The 16676-nt window shown below is 38.4% G+C and overlaps 1 long non-coding RNA gene across 1 annotated transcript; it reads left to right on the top strand.

The window, feature by feature from the left end:
- Positions 1 to 20: 20 nt before the first annotated feature.
- LOC108714455 lies at positions 21 to 14909 on the top strand. Its single transcript, XR_001935368.2, has 4 exons — positions 21 to 148; positions 10418 to 10719; positions 11158 to 11200; positions 12222 to 14909. It is a non-coding gene; the product is annotated as an uncharacterized LOC108714455 (long non-coding RNA).
- Positions 14910 to 16676: the final 1767 nt, after the last annotated feature.

Below are 16676 nucleotides of genomic sequence, written 5' to 3' on the forward strand. Positions count from 1 at the left end.
TCGATCGCCTCGAATGAGTCCGGACAACTTCCTCGTCATTGGTCGGAAAGGAAAAGGCGGAAACGTACAGTGAATGTTCTTGACTTCGTGTGGCGCTGGACCTGTACAAAGATGGCCGATAGGGAAGACAGAAATGAAAAAAAGAGAGGTATAGAAAAGCAGCGGGATAATTCCAATGTATAAGGAGCTTCTTAGCAAGGGTTACAATTATTACGGGTTATTTTGAGAGATTCATATCGAACGGCGAGTTCTAAAACACTTTAATGTGCATGACCTTCCGGCTGTGTGTCAGCAATTAACCTTGTGTCACAGGTTCTACGTTGCCTGGTGATAGGAATGTGACCTTATTCTCCTCTGAGGGAACATGTAGGATATTGTGTGTATCTGTAGTACAGCAAGATGGCGCCACGTTTATAAAGTGATGGTGGGGCAGTATAAAGCCTGAGTTGTTCTTAACCTTTTAGTATGATGTACAGAGGGATATTCTGAGACAATTTGCAATTGGTTTTTATTTGTGGTTTTTGAGTTATTTAGCTTTTTATCCAGTTTATAATTTCAGCCATCCGGTTGCTAGGGTCCAAATTACCTTAACAACCATGCACTGATTTGAATAAGAGACTAGAATATAATTAGGGGAGGGTCTGGCTAGAAATATGAGTATCAACAAATCACAATAACCATACATTTGTAGTCTTACACAACATTAGCTTTTTCAGGTCATTGGAAAGGTGGAAAGAATCAGAAAAAGAAGGCAAATAATTAAAAAACTATACAATATAAATAATGAAAACCAATTTGTTTAAAGGGGAGGTTCACCTTTAAAGGGATACTGTCATGGGAAAAAAAAAATTAAAAATGAATCAGTTAGTAGTGCTGCTCCAGCAGAATTCTGCACTGAAATCCATTTCTCAAAAGAGCAAACAGATGTTTTTATATTCAATTTTGAAATCTGACATGGGGCTAGACATATTGTCAATTTCCCAGCTGCCCCAAGTCATGTGACTTGTGCTCTGATAAACTTCAATCACTCTTTACTGCTGTACTGCAAGTTGGAGTGATATCACCACCTCCCTTCCCCCCCCCCAGCAGCCAAAGAAAAGAACAATTGGAAGGTAACCAGATAACAGCTCCCTAACACAAGATAACAGCTGCCTGGTAGATCTAAGAACAACACTCTATAGTAAAAACCCATGTCTCACTGAGACTCATTCATTTACACAAAGTAGGGATGACTGAGTATTGGGGTTAATTTCAAGCTCTCTATCTCAGAAAGACACCCCCGCTCCAGGTGTAACAAGGTAATCCCATGATTCAGAGGAACTGAGAGAAAGCACGCAGAGCAGATTTACTGCTAAGTGATTTATTTTTCAAATCACTTAGCAGTAAATCTGCTCTGCATGCTTTCTCTCAGTTCCTCTGAATCATTGGATTAACTCATTCAGTTACATTGAGAAGGAAAAACAGCAGCCTGCCAGAAAGCATTTCTCTCCTGAAGTGCAGGGACAAGTCACATGACCAGGGGCAGCTGGGAAATTGACAAAATGTCTAGCCCCATGTCAGATTTCAAAATTGAATATAAAAAAATCTGCATACTTCTTTTGAGAAATGGATTTCGGTGCAGAATTCTGCTGGAGTAGCACTATTAACTGATGCGTTTTGAAAAAAACATGTTTTCTGATGACAGGATCCCTTTAAAGTAACTTTTAGTATGTTAAAAAACAGCCAATTCTAAGCAGCTTTTCAATTGGTTTTCATTATTTATTTTTTAGACTTATTTGTCTTTTTCTTCTGATTCTTTGCAGCTTTCAAATGGGCGTCGCTGTTCCCTTCTAAAAAAGCAAATGCTCTGTAAGGCTACAAATGTATTGTTATTGCTACTTTTTATTGCTGATCCTTCTATTCAGAGTTTCTCCTGTTCATATTCCAGTCTCTTATTCAAATCAATGCATGGTTGCTAGGGTAATTTGGGCCCTAGTTAACAGATTGCTTAAAATGCAAATTGAAGAGCTGCTGAATAAAAAGCTAAATAACTCAAAATAAAATACTATATTAAAACAAATTGCAAATTATGTCAGAATATAACTCTCTACATCAAACTAAGGGGCACATTTACTATTGGTCAAATATCGAGGGTTAATTAACCCTCGATAATCGACCGTCAAAGTAAAATCCTTCGACTTCGAATATCAAAGTCAAAGGATTTACCGTATTTCCTTCGTTCGAACGATCGAAGGAAAAATCGTTCGATCGAACGATTAAATCCTTCGACTCGAACTATTCAAAGGATTTTAATCCATTGATCGAACGATTTTCCTTCGATCAAGTACAGCTAGGAAAGCCTATGGGGACGTTTTAGGTGGCGAAGTAGATGGTCGAAGTTTTTTTTTTTAAGAGACAGTACTTCGACTATCGAATAGTTGAACTGTTTTTAGTCCGAATCGTTCGATTCGAAGTCATAGTAGATGGTCAAAGTAGCCAATTCGATGGTCCAAGTAGCCAAAAAAATACTTCGAAATTCAAAGTATTTTTTATTCTAATCCTTCACTCGAGCTAAGTAAATGTGCCCCAAAAAGTTATCTCAAAGGTGAACAACCCCTTTACTTAAAGGTGAACCACAGAAATGATAACAACTTGCCAGAGGAATATGTAGTGTAAATCTGCAGGACATATTATAAATAATGGAGCGATTGTCCAGGCTCCACAAATAACTGCACTGCCTGGGATTTGGAACAGGTTTTATAATATGAATTTATGAAAGCATAAGCCTACTACAACTGTGCAGATTTAATGCAGAAAACATGTTTCTTTGGCCAAACAGGATAATTAGAGCTGAAATGTGTTATTGATTAAGAAGGAATTACAAGGTTTTATGGAGATTAGAGCAAATATTGGAGTGAGCAGGAAATTTGCAGGAGTTAAGCTGGCCTTGCACAGCCAATACTAGGTGCCTACGATTTAGTCACTAAAAGATTGCTCAATGTATGGGGTCTAAACTGTGTCTGCACCAATATCTGGTCAGGGATCAGCTACATATCTATTAACGAGGTTGTTCACCTTCCAAACACTGTTTCCAGTTGAGTTGTTTTCAGATTGTTCACCAGAAATAAAGACTTTTTTTTTTTCAATTGCTTTTCATGTTTTCTTTCTTACTGTTTTTCCAAAATTTAAGTTTAAAGTTGAAAGTTGTTGCTCACCTTCCAAAGACCCTTTTCAGTTCAATTGTTTTCAGATTGTTCCCCAGAAATAGACTTTTTTTCAATTACTTTTGTTTTTTTTTGTGTGTGTGTTTTTTCTAAATCTAAGTTCAACGTTCCTGTCTCTTGTGTTTGAGTCTGGCAGCTCAGTAATTCAGGTGCAGTTTCTGCGTGTGGAAATTTTGCAACATTCAGTTGATAAATTTCTTAGCAGCATCTCTGGAGTATTAGCAACTATTGTATCAGTTCTTACAGCTGCCTGTAATGAAACCCAGAGATTATGCTCAGCAGGGACAAAGATAAGAAATGTATCAACTAAATGTATCAATTTAGAACAGTTTAGGGTTTAGTTCTACTTTAAGACTGGAAAATACAGAAAAGAACAGGTGAGCTGAAAACTGATCTAACATGTGCCACTGTAGAAATATATACTGCGCCTCTACTTTCGAAGTATGTATATTTATATTTGTAAAGTGCTCCTCAAGGGCAAAGCACTGTACAGCAAAACAATAAATTAGTAGTAACAAACAAGGGGTCATTGGAATAAAAAGTAATAATAAGTGCATTATTAGAAATACATAAATATAAAAAATATAATTACAATACAGATTAAGTGCTCAGTGTCAAGGAAACAAAAGGCTAGAGGACCCTACCCCGTAGGGCTTACAGTCTAAATGGGAGGGTAACATACAGACACAATTCAGAGGGGTATTAAGGTGCTGTGGGTTACAGTTTGTTACACTGTTATATAAGTGCCAGTTCAGGTGTTATCCAGGTGCTCCCAGAGGTAGTCTTTGAGTTTTGTTTTAAAAACACTGAAGGAGGATTCTCTCCTGAGAGATTCAGGAATGGCATTCCAAATATAAGGAGTCGCAAGAGAGAAGGGTTTGATATGGGAAACAGCAGTAGTAGTGGGGGGTACAACCAAGCGTTTGCTCTGAGAGGAGCGGAGGTTTCGGGCAGGAACATATAGAGAAACAAGAGATGAGATGTAATTAGGTGCAGAGGAATGAAGGGCTAAAAAAGGTTATGAGGAGGAGTTTGTAAGTTATTCTTTGTTTTATAGGAAGCCATGATAAGGACTTCAGCAGCAGAGGGGCCTGTACCCTTTTGGATGAGAGGAGGATAATTCTGGCAGTAGTGTTTAATACAGACTGTAGAGGGGAGAGATGGGAGTTAGGGAGGCCAGTTAGTAGAAGGTTACAGTAATCTAGTCTGGATAGGATGAGAGCATGCATGAGCGTCTTGGATGTATCAGGTGAAAGGAAGGGACGGATTTCGGCAATATTGCGTAAGAAAAAGTGACAGGTTTTGACAGTGGTGTTAATATGATCAGAGAAGGAGAGAGAGGAGTCAAAGATTACCCCCAGACAGCGAGCTGAGTTGACAGGATTAATGAGCATGCTGTCAATAGAGATGGTAAATAGGGGAGTAGGACCAGGCTTAGGTGGAAAGATGATAAGTTCAGTTTTTGTTAGGTTGAGTTTGAGATGGCGCTGGTTCATCCAATATGAGATAGCCAGGAGTCAGTTAGAGATCTGAGCCTCTGTTTCAGCTATTAATGAATAGGGTGGATAAATATATTTGGGTATCATCAGCATACAGACGATAATTAAAGCCAAATGAATGGATGAGATCTCCCAAAGACAGAGTGTACAGGGAGAACAACGGCGGACCAAGTACAGACCCTTACAGCACCCCCACATTAAGTGGAACTGGAGATGAGGTTTTGTTATCATAGGAGACAGTGAATGATCGGTTAGAAAGGTAAGAAGAAATCCAAGATGCAGCCTGGTTACGGATGCCAAGCGAATAGAGAATCTGCATCAGGAGAGAGTGATCAGCTGTATCAAATGCAGATGATATGTCAAGGAGGAGAAGGATGGAGAAGTGACCTTTGGCTTTGGCAACCTGAAGATCATTTGTAACTCTGCACAAAGCAGTCTCAGTATGGTGACCAGATCATGGGTGCATAGAAAGTTAGTAATACGGGCGAACACAATACACTCTACGAGTTTAGATGCAAGTGGTAGAAGGGAGACGGTAATTTGATGGACAGAATGGGTCAAGCGTGGCCTTTTTAAGAATAGGCTTTATACAGGCCTGTTTGAAAGGAGAAGGGAAGGTTCCAGAAGCTAGAGAAGAATTGAAGATGTGAGTAAGTAGTGGTGTAAGCTCTGCAACACAGTGTTTGGGCAGAGAAGAGGGCATAGGGTCAAGGGGGCAAGTTGTGAGTGGGGAGGACAAAAGAAGCTTGGAGACTTCAGACATTGTTACTGGAGGGAAGGAATTAAGACATGCAGAAGGGGGCTTATGAAGGAGGAGCTGGTTTACATTAGTAGAGGTAGAGATCTGATTGCGGATGGACTCTACTTTGTCTTTAAAGAAATCAGCAAAGTCCTGAGGAGAGTGTGTCTGGTTGACTGATACTGATGATGAGGGATGGAGAAGAGTATTGAATAGAGAAAACAGGCGTCGTGGGTTGGATTTGTGATTGTTGTTTGTAAGGGTACTGTAGTACTCTTGTTTTGCTTTTGACAAGGCAGAATTGAGGCAGGACAATAGAAACTTATAGTGAATAAAGTCTGCTTGCGTAGTTTCCTCACCCTACAAATGTTTCCCTCAGCAGCGATTCTCATGTTAGCCCCTTGGAGAGCATTTGGAGGAGACTAGTCGCCTAGTGTTTTAATAAACAATTCATTCATCAATGGTTAACAATATGTGAAGAGACTTTTGCACTATCTTTGCCGTGTTGGCAGCAAGATCTAACATATATTAACCAATGTCTATCTGCTCCTTTGTTTACATTTGCATTAAGTCTTGCGCAATAAATGTTAATTTCACAATGATTATCTGATTGTCCCATCCTCTGACAGATTTCATCATCTCACAAATTCACACAGTGTCTGTAAACTGTCTTTCACCAAAGATAAAAATTGAGTTGGAATTTAGGTGGATTTATGATTGTTAATATGAAGTTTCCTTGTGAGACAACTTCGGGCAATTTCGGAAATTGAAGTGCCGCGAGTGCATTGTGCTGGCGTTTTTTCATTCAAGCAGGCGGAAGGCAGGAAGAAGGCAGTTCGTGGAGATTGTCGCCCTGCAGAAGTGGCGATTAGTCGCCAGGCGACTAAATCTCCCCGAATCTGCCCATCTGCCTTTAGCCTAACTCCAAAAAAGCTATTTCCACTTTTGTGAACCCCCTGTATGCAGGGCCACCATTAGAAATCACGGGGCCCCGTACAACAATTTATGGGGCCCCGTGGTTCCCATCCACACTGGCACCCAAGCCCCACCCAGATCCCACCACTCCACCCAAGCCCCACTCCTTCCCCCCAAAGACACACAGACATCAGCGCTAAAAAAGTAAGCCCCCACACACAAGTTATAAAAAGCTATTGATGGTCAGGGCCCCCTTATAAGTTAAAAAAAAAAATTGGTGCCAGGGCCCCCCTTACAAGTTAAAAAAAATTGGGGCCCCAAAATATTTTTTTTTTTAAAAAACATTGGTGCCAGGGCCCCCTTACAAGTTAAAAAAATTGGGGCCCCAAAAAATATTTTTTAAAAAAACATTGGCGCCAGGGCTCCCTTGCAACTTGTAAGGGGGGCCCTGGCACCAATGTTTTTTTTAAAAATATTTTTTGGGCCCCCAAAATTTTATTTAAAAAAACAACATTGGTGCCACACCCACCCCTTACAAGTTAAAAAAAATTGAGGCCCCAAAGAATATTTTTTAAAAAAACATTGGTGCTAGGGCCCCCTTACAAGTTAAAAAAATTTAAAAAAAACTTGGTGGCAGGGGCCTATAGAATATTAAAATACATTGGTGGCCAGGGGATTAAAAAAAAACACAAATTGGTGTTCAGGAGACTTGAACTCGTGGCTTCAGGACTTCAACTTCGCCTCCTTTCGTGACTTCGGGTCTTTTTGCCGCTTCAGGAGTTTGGCTGTTTTCGTGGCTTTGGGTCCTTCGGCTGTTCGGCTTTTCCGCACTTCCGCATTTTGGCTATTCGGGATGGCTGCACAGCTTCAGCGCTCTTAAGGGGGGCCGGCCAAGTGCGTTTCAGGCATCAGGCTTACCTTAAGATCTCTGATGGGAGGTCCAGTGAGGGGCGCTGGTAACTTCTGGGGTCTGGGGAGCTGCCACCTGAGGCAAGGTACTCACCTTGCCTCATGGCACAAACGCCCCTCGGGCTGGCTCTTTCAAAACTGCAGCACTGGCGGGCCCCCCTTCATGCCTGGGCCCGGGACACTTGTCCCCCCTGCCCCCCCCCTGATGGCGGCCCTGCCTGTATGTTTTAAGTTTTTGTATGCTTTATTTGCCTTCTTATTCTGACTCTTTCCAGCTTTCAAATGCGGTTCACTGACTCATTTTTCTATTCAGGTCCTCTCCTATTCATATTCTAGTCTTTTATTCAAATCAATGCATGGTTGCTAGGGTAATTTGGACCCTACCAACTAGATTGCTGAAACTGCAATTTGGAGAGCTGTTGAATAAAAAGCTAAAAAAACTAAAAAAAAACACAAATAAAAAAAAACTGAAAACCAATTGCTAATTGCCTCAGATTATCACTCTCTACATCAAACTAAAAGTTAATGCAAAGGTGACTCCAATATTATTGTATGAGACAAAGTTTTGTTTTTTTTGGCAACTGTTTTTTTTTTTTTTGCACAATACATTGGCGTCTGTGGGTGTTTCTTTTGCGGTAAAACTATAAACAAGTAAAGCACATAATAAACAAAATGTATAATTTATATAACTTTATGAATAAAATAGTTTTTAACTCACACTTAAATTTTTGTGCTAGTTTTAGCCTAATGCATTTATATCTTATAAATCTTTATCTAAATCTAAAGGAACAGTAAAGCCTCCCAGGCAAATTTTCAGGTTTAGTAGCAGTGCAGAGGCTCCCAGCCATGTCCAATCACATCACTAACACTTGCCCAATTTATCTGGAAATTTGCCTAGTTTGTCAGCTGTTAACCCTCTGAGCCAGCTGAATTGCCCCATTTCATTGGCACCCAGTGACAGACTGTATATATATCTGTAACAATCTCGTCATCAGAATCTTGCGTAGCGTTGAGTACATTCGACTGCACAGGATAACCCTGCGGTCTCCGGTGTTCACCAACGCCCTTTTGGGGCCCGGGCTTTCTGCAACAGAAAACCAACAAGGAAGTGCAGATCTTTAGCAAATAGTCCGTAAACGAGGTACCGGCAAGGATTTAGAATAGACGTAGTCAAAACAGGTGAAGAATCAAAGGCAGGCGGCAGGAATCGTAAACAAGAGTCAGGCAGATCTCAGAAAAACAAATAATCAGATAGAAAATACGCTTAAGCAGGAACAGTAAACTGAAGCCTAGCTTGGGCACTCACAAAATGGAGGACTGGAGCTTTAAAGGAGTTTTTGGAGCCAAATTCGACGCTCGGTGCTGTGATGTACACGTGATGACGCTCTGCATCAATATAAAAGAAATATGCGGAAGTGCGCGCAGGGACCAAAGACGAGACGCGCCGGGAGGTAAGAGAGCGCAAAACTCTCCCGGCGCGTCTTACAATATATGTATGTCATTTGATGTTTGTATGAAAATAATTTTTTAAATTACTAATATGACATTATGTAATTAGAGAGTTGAAAAGGCTACTGCAATATAAGTTTTCAAGTTTTCATATTGTAGTAAGGGCAAGGGAGCAGCAACAATCAAATACTGTAGTATCAAACTAGGAACAGCACCATGGTTATGAGCCAAGCTAAAATGCCTTTTATTGCACACACAGGGCATTACAGCAAAGTTTCAAGCTTTGCCTTGCCCTTTTTCAAACTAATTGAACAAACAAAATCCTCTTTATACCCTTACACCCCACCTAGTGGTTATTCAGTGTATTACAAAGAGGTAAAAAGTTACAAATAGTGCAAAAAGAAATGCAATGTATCCAAACATCCATATAGAAAAAGCATGGACATTCATTTTATGACAACCAGTAAAAGATAAAAACATGAACAATATATAAAAAATGGAGTCAGCTAAAAATAAAATTCATCATTAAACCCTATACGGGGATATATTCATTATTATTCCCTGTACTATTCATTAAACCCTATACAGACAAGACAAAGTCATGGTCTGTCTGACGTATTCCAAACCACAAGGACATTTGATGATATACACCACATATGTCAAACTACACGAGTATAATCAATGAATCTTACTAGGAGTTCCTTTCCTAGGATGGTAAATAAATTCTTCACAAAGCACATTTCAACAGCAGCTACAGTTATAACGGAAAGGTTCCATTCTTACCCTTCCTTTTCTTAGCCCTTCCTTCTCTGCTTCTCCCTACATCTAATTGCACAAATCGGGTGAGAGTGGGCGGAGTCGAGCAGGGAGTGGTTTGGGGTAGAGGCAATGAGTGGAAAGGGTGGAGGTGGGAAGTGGACAGTAGGATGGGGGATCAGAGTGTGCCAGGCCTCCCTCAAGAATTTTTTGCAGGGGGACCCGGCATACTCTAATTACCCCACTGAATATCGCCTCAGTCTCTTCTTTATTTATTTACTGAGGGTTTTGTATTGCGTGACAAAAGTGACATGGCTTTCAACATTTTTACCTTCTTACCAAACATTTTAGTTCTATTTAATACAGCTGTTCATTTAATCTCCTCTAGCATGGATAACAAAATGCCCAAAATTTTTTAAAAGTTTTACAGGCAACAATTCACACTCATACAAATAAAAAGGTATTTTTGGATATGTTGTTGTCCATGCTAGTGATTAAGTACAGCGACAACACATATTGTGTGTCTTTACACTTAGATGCCTACTAGAACTCCTGTTTTCACAATGTACTCCTTTAGTTTATTTTGCCTTTCCTCCCTCTTAACACTCTCTCCACTGTAGCAAACATATTCCCCCCAGATTCCGAAATGGTTGCTCTTACATCAACAGCATTTGTGCCACCCTGAAGCACCTATACAATAGAACCCATATCTTATAGTTTTCAGGAGATCAGATTTAAAAAAAAGTGTAAAATCTGAGAAAATGCAAAATCAAGCAACTCAAACTTTAAGTACTGCAAGGATATAATTCAGTCACTTTTTGTTGATATAATTAATTATTATTCATTGAAATACATCTTTAATAACTTTCATACTCTGATTGATAAGAAGGTTCAGATTGAAGACTATTTATTTAATCCAAACTAACTTCTGACTTTTTTCCCCTTAGAAACTGTAAAAATACAAACCAGTGAAAGAAGAAACTCACGAAACTCATGAACTTGATGAGATTGTGGTTGACAAAGGGAATGCTGTACTAAGTGGAATTGCTAGCGTTTCTAAGTAACAAACACAACAGCAAATCAACCAGCCAGCATACATTCCCTCCCATGTGAAGGGATATTTTTGCTGCCACAGATTGAGGTTGGGATAATTGAAGGATGTCAGCTGACTTACAACAATATCAAGCCACTTATGAACGTTACATTTGGACACCAGACTCTGCATACAAGAATATGCTCAATTGTTCAGGTATTGTAACACTGTATTACTCTTAACAACGTATTATATTTTACGTATTGGGGGGGTTATTTATCAAGGTTTTTGAAGGGGAAAAAAAAACAAAAAACGAATCTTTCGAGATTTATTAAAGTCCGATGGTCTACAAACTCAGAATCCGAAACCCCAGCATCTAATAGCTCTCAAGGTCCTTTATATGTCAGTGGGGAAGGTCCCAGTGTCTCCGCTGAATCCGCTAATGTCTGTACCAATATCCGATGAGTTTGAAGTTTGCCCGACCCTATTTTGTCGGGCTTTTTTCTTCATAAATAAGGTCCATTCTGGCAATCGGATTTCTACCTTAGAAATACAGAGATAAATTCGGCCCTTGATAAATAACCCAGTTCAGTTATCCAATGAATAGCCAATTGTTTCATGTATAATGTTTATCATCTTTATTTCAACCACCAGATACTGACCTTAGACATGCACCAATCAATTTCAGATTTTTCAGGTAAGAAACAAATGAATGCCACATTTTATATTCTAAGAGCCAGTGATTCTTTGCCTATAATACATATCCCATTCAGCAACCCCACGCATTCCTCAACTAATTAATGTCACATTTAAAAAAAATATTGACAGATGCTTACACATGTTCTAGAATGCGTTTATGCGCATTTATGTTTATATTATAAAACATTTATGTTCATATTATAAAATATTCATAAATTACTTTTCAGGTACTTAAGTCTTTGATATAAGCATTTAGAGCTGACAGCCTGATCGGGGATACAATACTTTTTTCTTTTTATTATAGTGCAGCATGGAATTCTGAAAAGCACACCATAATATGTTTTGATACTGGAAATGTCTGGTACAGTTTCATGGATGAAGCTTGACAGTATACACATTTTAAAAAAAAACATGAAAAGTTAGGAGTATATGTTATTCTACCCATTGGCATATAGCAAATTCAGTTACAGGTTACACGTTTTATAATAAACATATCTTTTAGCTAAAGACTCAAGCTTATCTTCAAGGGGCTATCTAAAGGTTAGCCTCTTTATTTGAGATGAGACACTAATAAGTTGAATCACAATACAGTGAAAATGTTTGTATGTGTAAAAGTCTTTTGACTTGTGTATACAAAAAAACGCAACATTTTTCCTTGTCCCTAACAAAAAGCCCTGTTAGTCTTGAAATGTCCAGACAATATACCAAAAGCATAAAATAATCAAAATAATACACTTTTTTTCAATTTAATAAATGTGTTTTTCAGTATGTGTAAATTATATATGAATATGAAGAAAATAAATAAATATGTAATATATAGGGGTCATCCGGGCCCCTCCGCCGCCTGAGGCCTGAGCAGTTGCTGCTGCCCCCCCTCCCCCGGAAATTCGCTCTTAAAGTACCAGGAGCAGCATTTTTGCTGCCCCTGGTACCTAGTGGGGCGCTGCCGCCTGAGGCGACAGCCTCAACTTGCCTCATTGGCGAAGCACCCCTGGTAATATATATTATTATGTCTACAGACTGAAACCTCAGGACAACATGAAGATGTAGAAAATAATCTGCTGTTTCCAAGTGAAGTAGCCTATTGCATTTCGCCATCTGCAAATTTTTTCACAAAACTGCAGCAAAAATTTGCCTCGGAAAAATTAGCTGCAGAGACAAAAAGTCACCATAAGAAAAAAATGCCCAATGACTTTAATGTATTTCAAGTAAGAATAATTGTCTTGCATGTAAAAAATTGTTGTGTGTAAATTGACGGCCACTGACTTCAATGCATTTACCTAAATTTTTGGCATTTCACAAATTTGTTTTGATAATTTTTCAGCAAAGCAAAACGGACAGATTCGCTCATCTTTAGTTATGTATATTTTACCTTTCTTGTATTTCAAACCTTACTTTTTTAAGCATGAAAAAGTTATGTGAACCCTTACCACTATAATCACTGAAATCTCTATTATATTATATAATATATTTTTAATATATTATCTCCTCACTTGGTGGGTTTTCTTCATAAGTATCCAACTGTGACTTTAAAGATTCTATATCCCACATACTTTAAGCAATTTTTCCTAATTATTAAACATTGAATCAGTTTACATGAACATTGATTGGGAATATACTGATACTTCTTCTGACGTACATCATTCCCTAATGTCACATGCTTTGTTCATACAAACAAGCATTTTAACTAAATTGTAAAGCTATTGGCCATAATAAAAAATAAAAAGGATACTCAAATTCATATACTGTATACTAAAACAACAAACCAATAAATGTGCAGTAAATCAATAAACAACCTATATAAATGAATGACTTTTAAATATACCTACTTATATCTACTACTTAGTAACCACTACTTAGTAACCGCTACTTAGTAACCGCTATTACATAATAGAGTCAACCTTTTTGACTAAAATTTATATCTGTCTTGGTTCAGTTTCATAAATATCTTAAATAATTCATATAATGTACATGTTGTAAAGAATCCAAGTTGGCAAATTGAGTATAAATGTTAGAATAGAATAGCACAAAGCAGGGTTTTTTTAATGCAGGAATTTTAGTAATTTGCAATTAGAAACACCATGTACTGATTATCAGGTCAATAGAGATTATATGATGTTTCTAATTGCACCAATCTGTGTGTGCGTCGATCTAAATGCCAATAAACATCTTGATTAAATAAATAAATAAATGCACCATATTACTTAGTAGTCACTATTACATATAGAATCCATTTAAACTGATTGAATGTTTAATTAGACATTGGGAAAGAAAAGTTGCTTAAAGAAATACTGACGTGTTCATATATAAATCCATAGGAACGTACAGTGTCGTACTGGGACATCAGGGGCCCACCAAAAAAACCTAGGCCAGGGGCCCAAACCCAGCGCTATTATTCTTCCCCTCCTCACTCAACCTCTATTTGCCTATTCTGTTTTCTTTACATACTATAATCTATTATTCCATCTTTTTAGACTTGTTGTTCTCATAGAAGTAGGAAATGGCCATGAAATAGGCCAAATGTTTAGCAGCATGATGGACCACTGACACCTGGGCCCACCGGGAGTTTTCCCGGTATCCTGGTGGGCCAGTCCGACACTGGGAACGTATCTGTATTAGTTAATAGATGCGGCACCAAAAATCTTTGCAACCAAAAGCCTCTCAAAGCCTTCCCTAGTCCAGCAATACTTACTAATGATGGGCGAATTTATTCGCCAGGCACAAATTTGCGGCGAATTCCCGCGATTCGCCACCAACGAATAAATTTGTGAAACCGATGCGAAAATTCACCAGTGAATGTGAGCCGGCGTCAGTGTCAAAAACTAGACGCCTGCGCCGAAATTCGCCCATCACTAATACTTAATACTTAATAATCGGAAATAGCTAAATGCTTTTCCACAGTCGTTTCAGTAACATTGGGCTGGGGGTTTTCATAGGAACTTATCAGTATCCGTTTAAGAAAGTAGAATCTTTTAATTCTCAGTTGGATAAAGTTAAAGAACATCCATAGTTTAAAGAATTGGATGAACTTGTAAATAAAACTGGATTGATATTGAAGGATACTAAGAGAGATTGTTGAAAGAAAAGATTGTAAATACAAGAGGTTTAACTATTGTATTTAGTAATCTCTTCTACCAGCAGAGTGTGCTATTGCTTTGTGTTTTTATTTCTCCTAACAAAGGCAGTGGTAAGTCTAACAGTGAGACAACAGATGATAAGGCTTTATCTACTGCCAACAGAGCTTGTGCTGTAGACTTAACTAGGAGACAGTTTCAAGGGGAAGCATCTCATGTTCATAGGCAGGCTTTAAGAATTCCATGAGATTTTGGAGAAATTGGGCTGATTATATAACCATATAAAACTACAACAATGGACATGACTGCATCCACAAAAAACACTATACAAAGATGACTTGTGCCTTATCAATCAATGCTTAATGTCAGTTTTGTTTTGCCTAGACATTATTGCAACTATTTTGAATGAGGTGCACTGTACATAACTTTAGACACAAGGGAACCATGTATGTTACACCTGATAACCCATAATTTCCTCAGTTCCTATAGTAGTCTATGTCACATTCAACCTATGTTGTGCCAACTGAGTAGGTTAAAAATGCAGATATAAGTTTTTTATTTTTTCAGTCTAGCTGTTGGGGTAAAATGTTGCTGTTCACTCAAAGAGACTGAATAAAGTTCTTAGTTTATGAACTCTGGAGTCTTCAATTTTAGCATTTACGGAAATGACTATAACTACATTCTTGCCTCTAACATTGTCACCTCTACAGGTTTAGCATACTCCCAGTCAAAACACCAGTCCCTGGCTGGACGCACAAGACAGATTCTTGCTTTTCCAATCCTAAACATGATCTGCAAGGTACTGTATGTGGTAAGAATATCCCATGTGCAAGATGGCGTCATCAACTATACATTTCTGTTGTCATGCCCCACACCTATAGAAAAATCTAAGCCCCCTGTCTTCATGCGTTGACACTGTTAATCCTGGCTCTGAAGTCTCCCCCCCCCGCTTCCCCTGCCCTTTCCACTCATTGTCCCAGGGGCGTAACTATAGAGGAAGCAGACCCAGGCCCCAGGAGGTATAGGCTTCAATAAATATTGGTAAAACAAGTCAACCACTAAACATTTTGGAGGCCTGAAAAATTATTTGCTATGGGGCCCAGTAATATCTAGTTACTCCACTACATTGTCCATATGCCATCCTATGTACTACTGGACCTGTTACAGCTCCTACCTATTTATTCAACACTTCTCTAGCTTCAGTCAGTTTCCACTCATTCAAAAAGTCTGTGTTTTAGCAATCCTGGCTCTGTAACTATCACCTTCTCCGTTTAGTCTGCCCGAAAAAACCTGAACTAGGATAACATCTGATTCAGCTTTGGCAGTTAGAAGGAAATGCCTTAACCTCTGTAGCTTGTAACACATATAACACTTATATTTGTGTTTATACAGTACCCACCCATTTATATTTAAAGTTCTACAGAGCAGGCACTTGCTTCCTCTTGTGTCTCTTAGCACTTACTCTTTAATATAATTGCATATATTTTATATATCAGTGTTCTGTAATTATATTTTACCCAAAATATACATACATAGTTACATAGTTATATCGGGTTGAAAAAAGACAAAGTTGATCAAGGTCCATACATAGGAGGCCTATTTATCATAATTGAAATTTGTGAGGTTTTAGAGATTTTCTAACCCTGAATTCTACATGACTTTAGCAACTTTTAGAGGTCAAAGAGGTTCTGGTTCATACATTTAATAAAGATAACATTTTTAATGATTTAGAGTAATAAATTGAATCCACGTGAAAAAAAAATTGAATGTTAATAAATCTGCCCCATTATATATCAAAGAATTTGGTCTGTGTAGGAGGTCAGGTTTAATAATGGGCTCCCTGGGTTTATGTCTAGGTGCTCATGTACTGGAGGGTTGCAGCTGATACTGTTTATTTTGTTTTTAGTTAAAACATTAAAAAGAGGCACTTAAGAAAAGCATGTTTTAGTGTCTAAACCAGGTGTGGTTGTTTGAATTGATGCCCAGCCTATTGTAGATGGAGCTGCAAAGAAAGAAAGGACTGTGAATATCTACAGTAATCAGTCATGTACATGGAATACTCGTGGGTTCAGAAACAAATCTTTACCATCTAATAATGCAAGTACAGTAAAAAGTGTTTCCACTCTTGGTTGAAAGTCTGCCTTACCTGTTCTTTTCAGTAAACTGCTTATAGATGCTTCCATACTTTTGTCACATCTGTGTAGACAGGCATGCGCTGAATTTAAAACACTTGGATTACATTTTACCAAGAGGGAAAACTGGAGCTCCTATTTCATTAATATGCAATGCCATGGTTTTGTTTGGGAAAGCGAGCAGGCGGGGGTGAGGGGATTGAATCCAGAACATAAGAAGACATGATTTTTATTATGCACTGCACATGCACTTTTTTTGTAAAATTGC

This window comes from Xenopus laevis, chromosome 4L (genome assembly GCF_017654675.1).
Source record: "Xenopus laevis strain J_2021 chromosome 4L, Xenopus_laevis_v10.1, whole genome shotgun sequence".
In the NCBI taxonomy this organism is placed as follows: Eukaryota; Metazoa; Chordata; class Amphibia; order Anura; family Pipidae; genus Xenopus; species Xenopus laevis.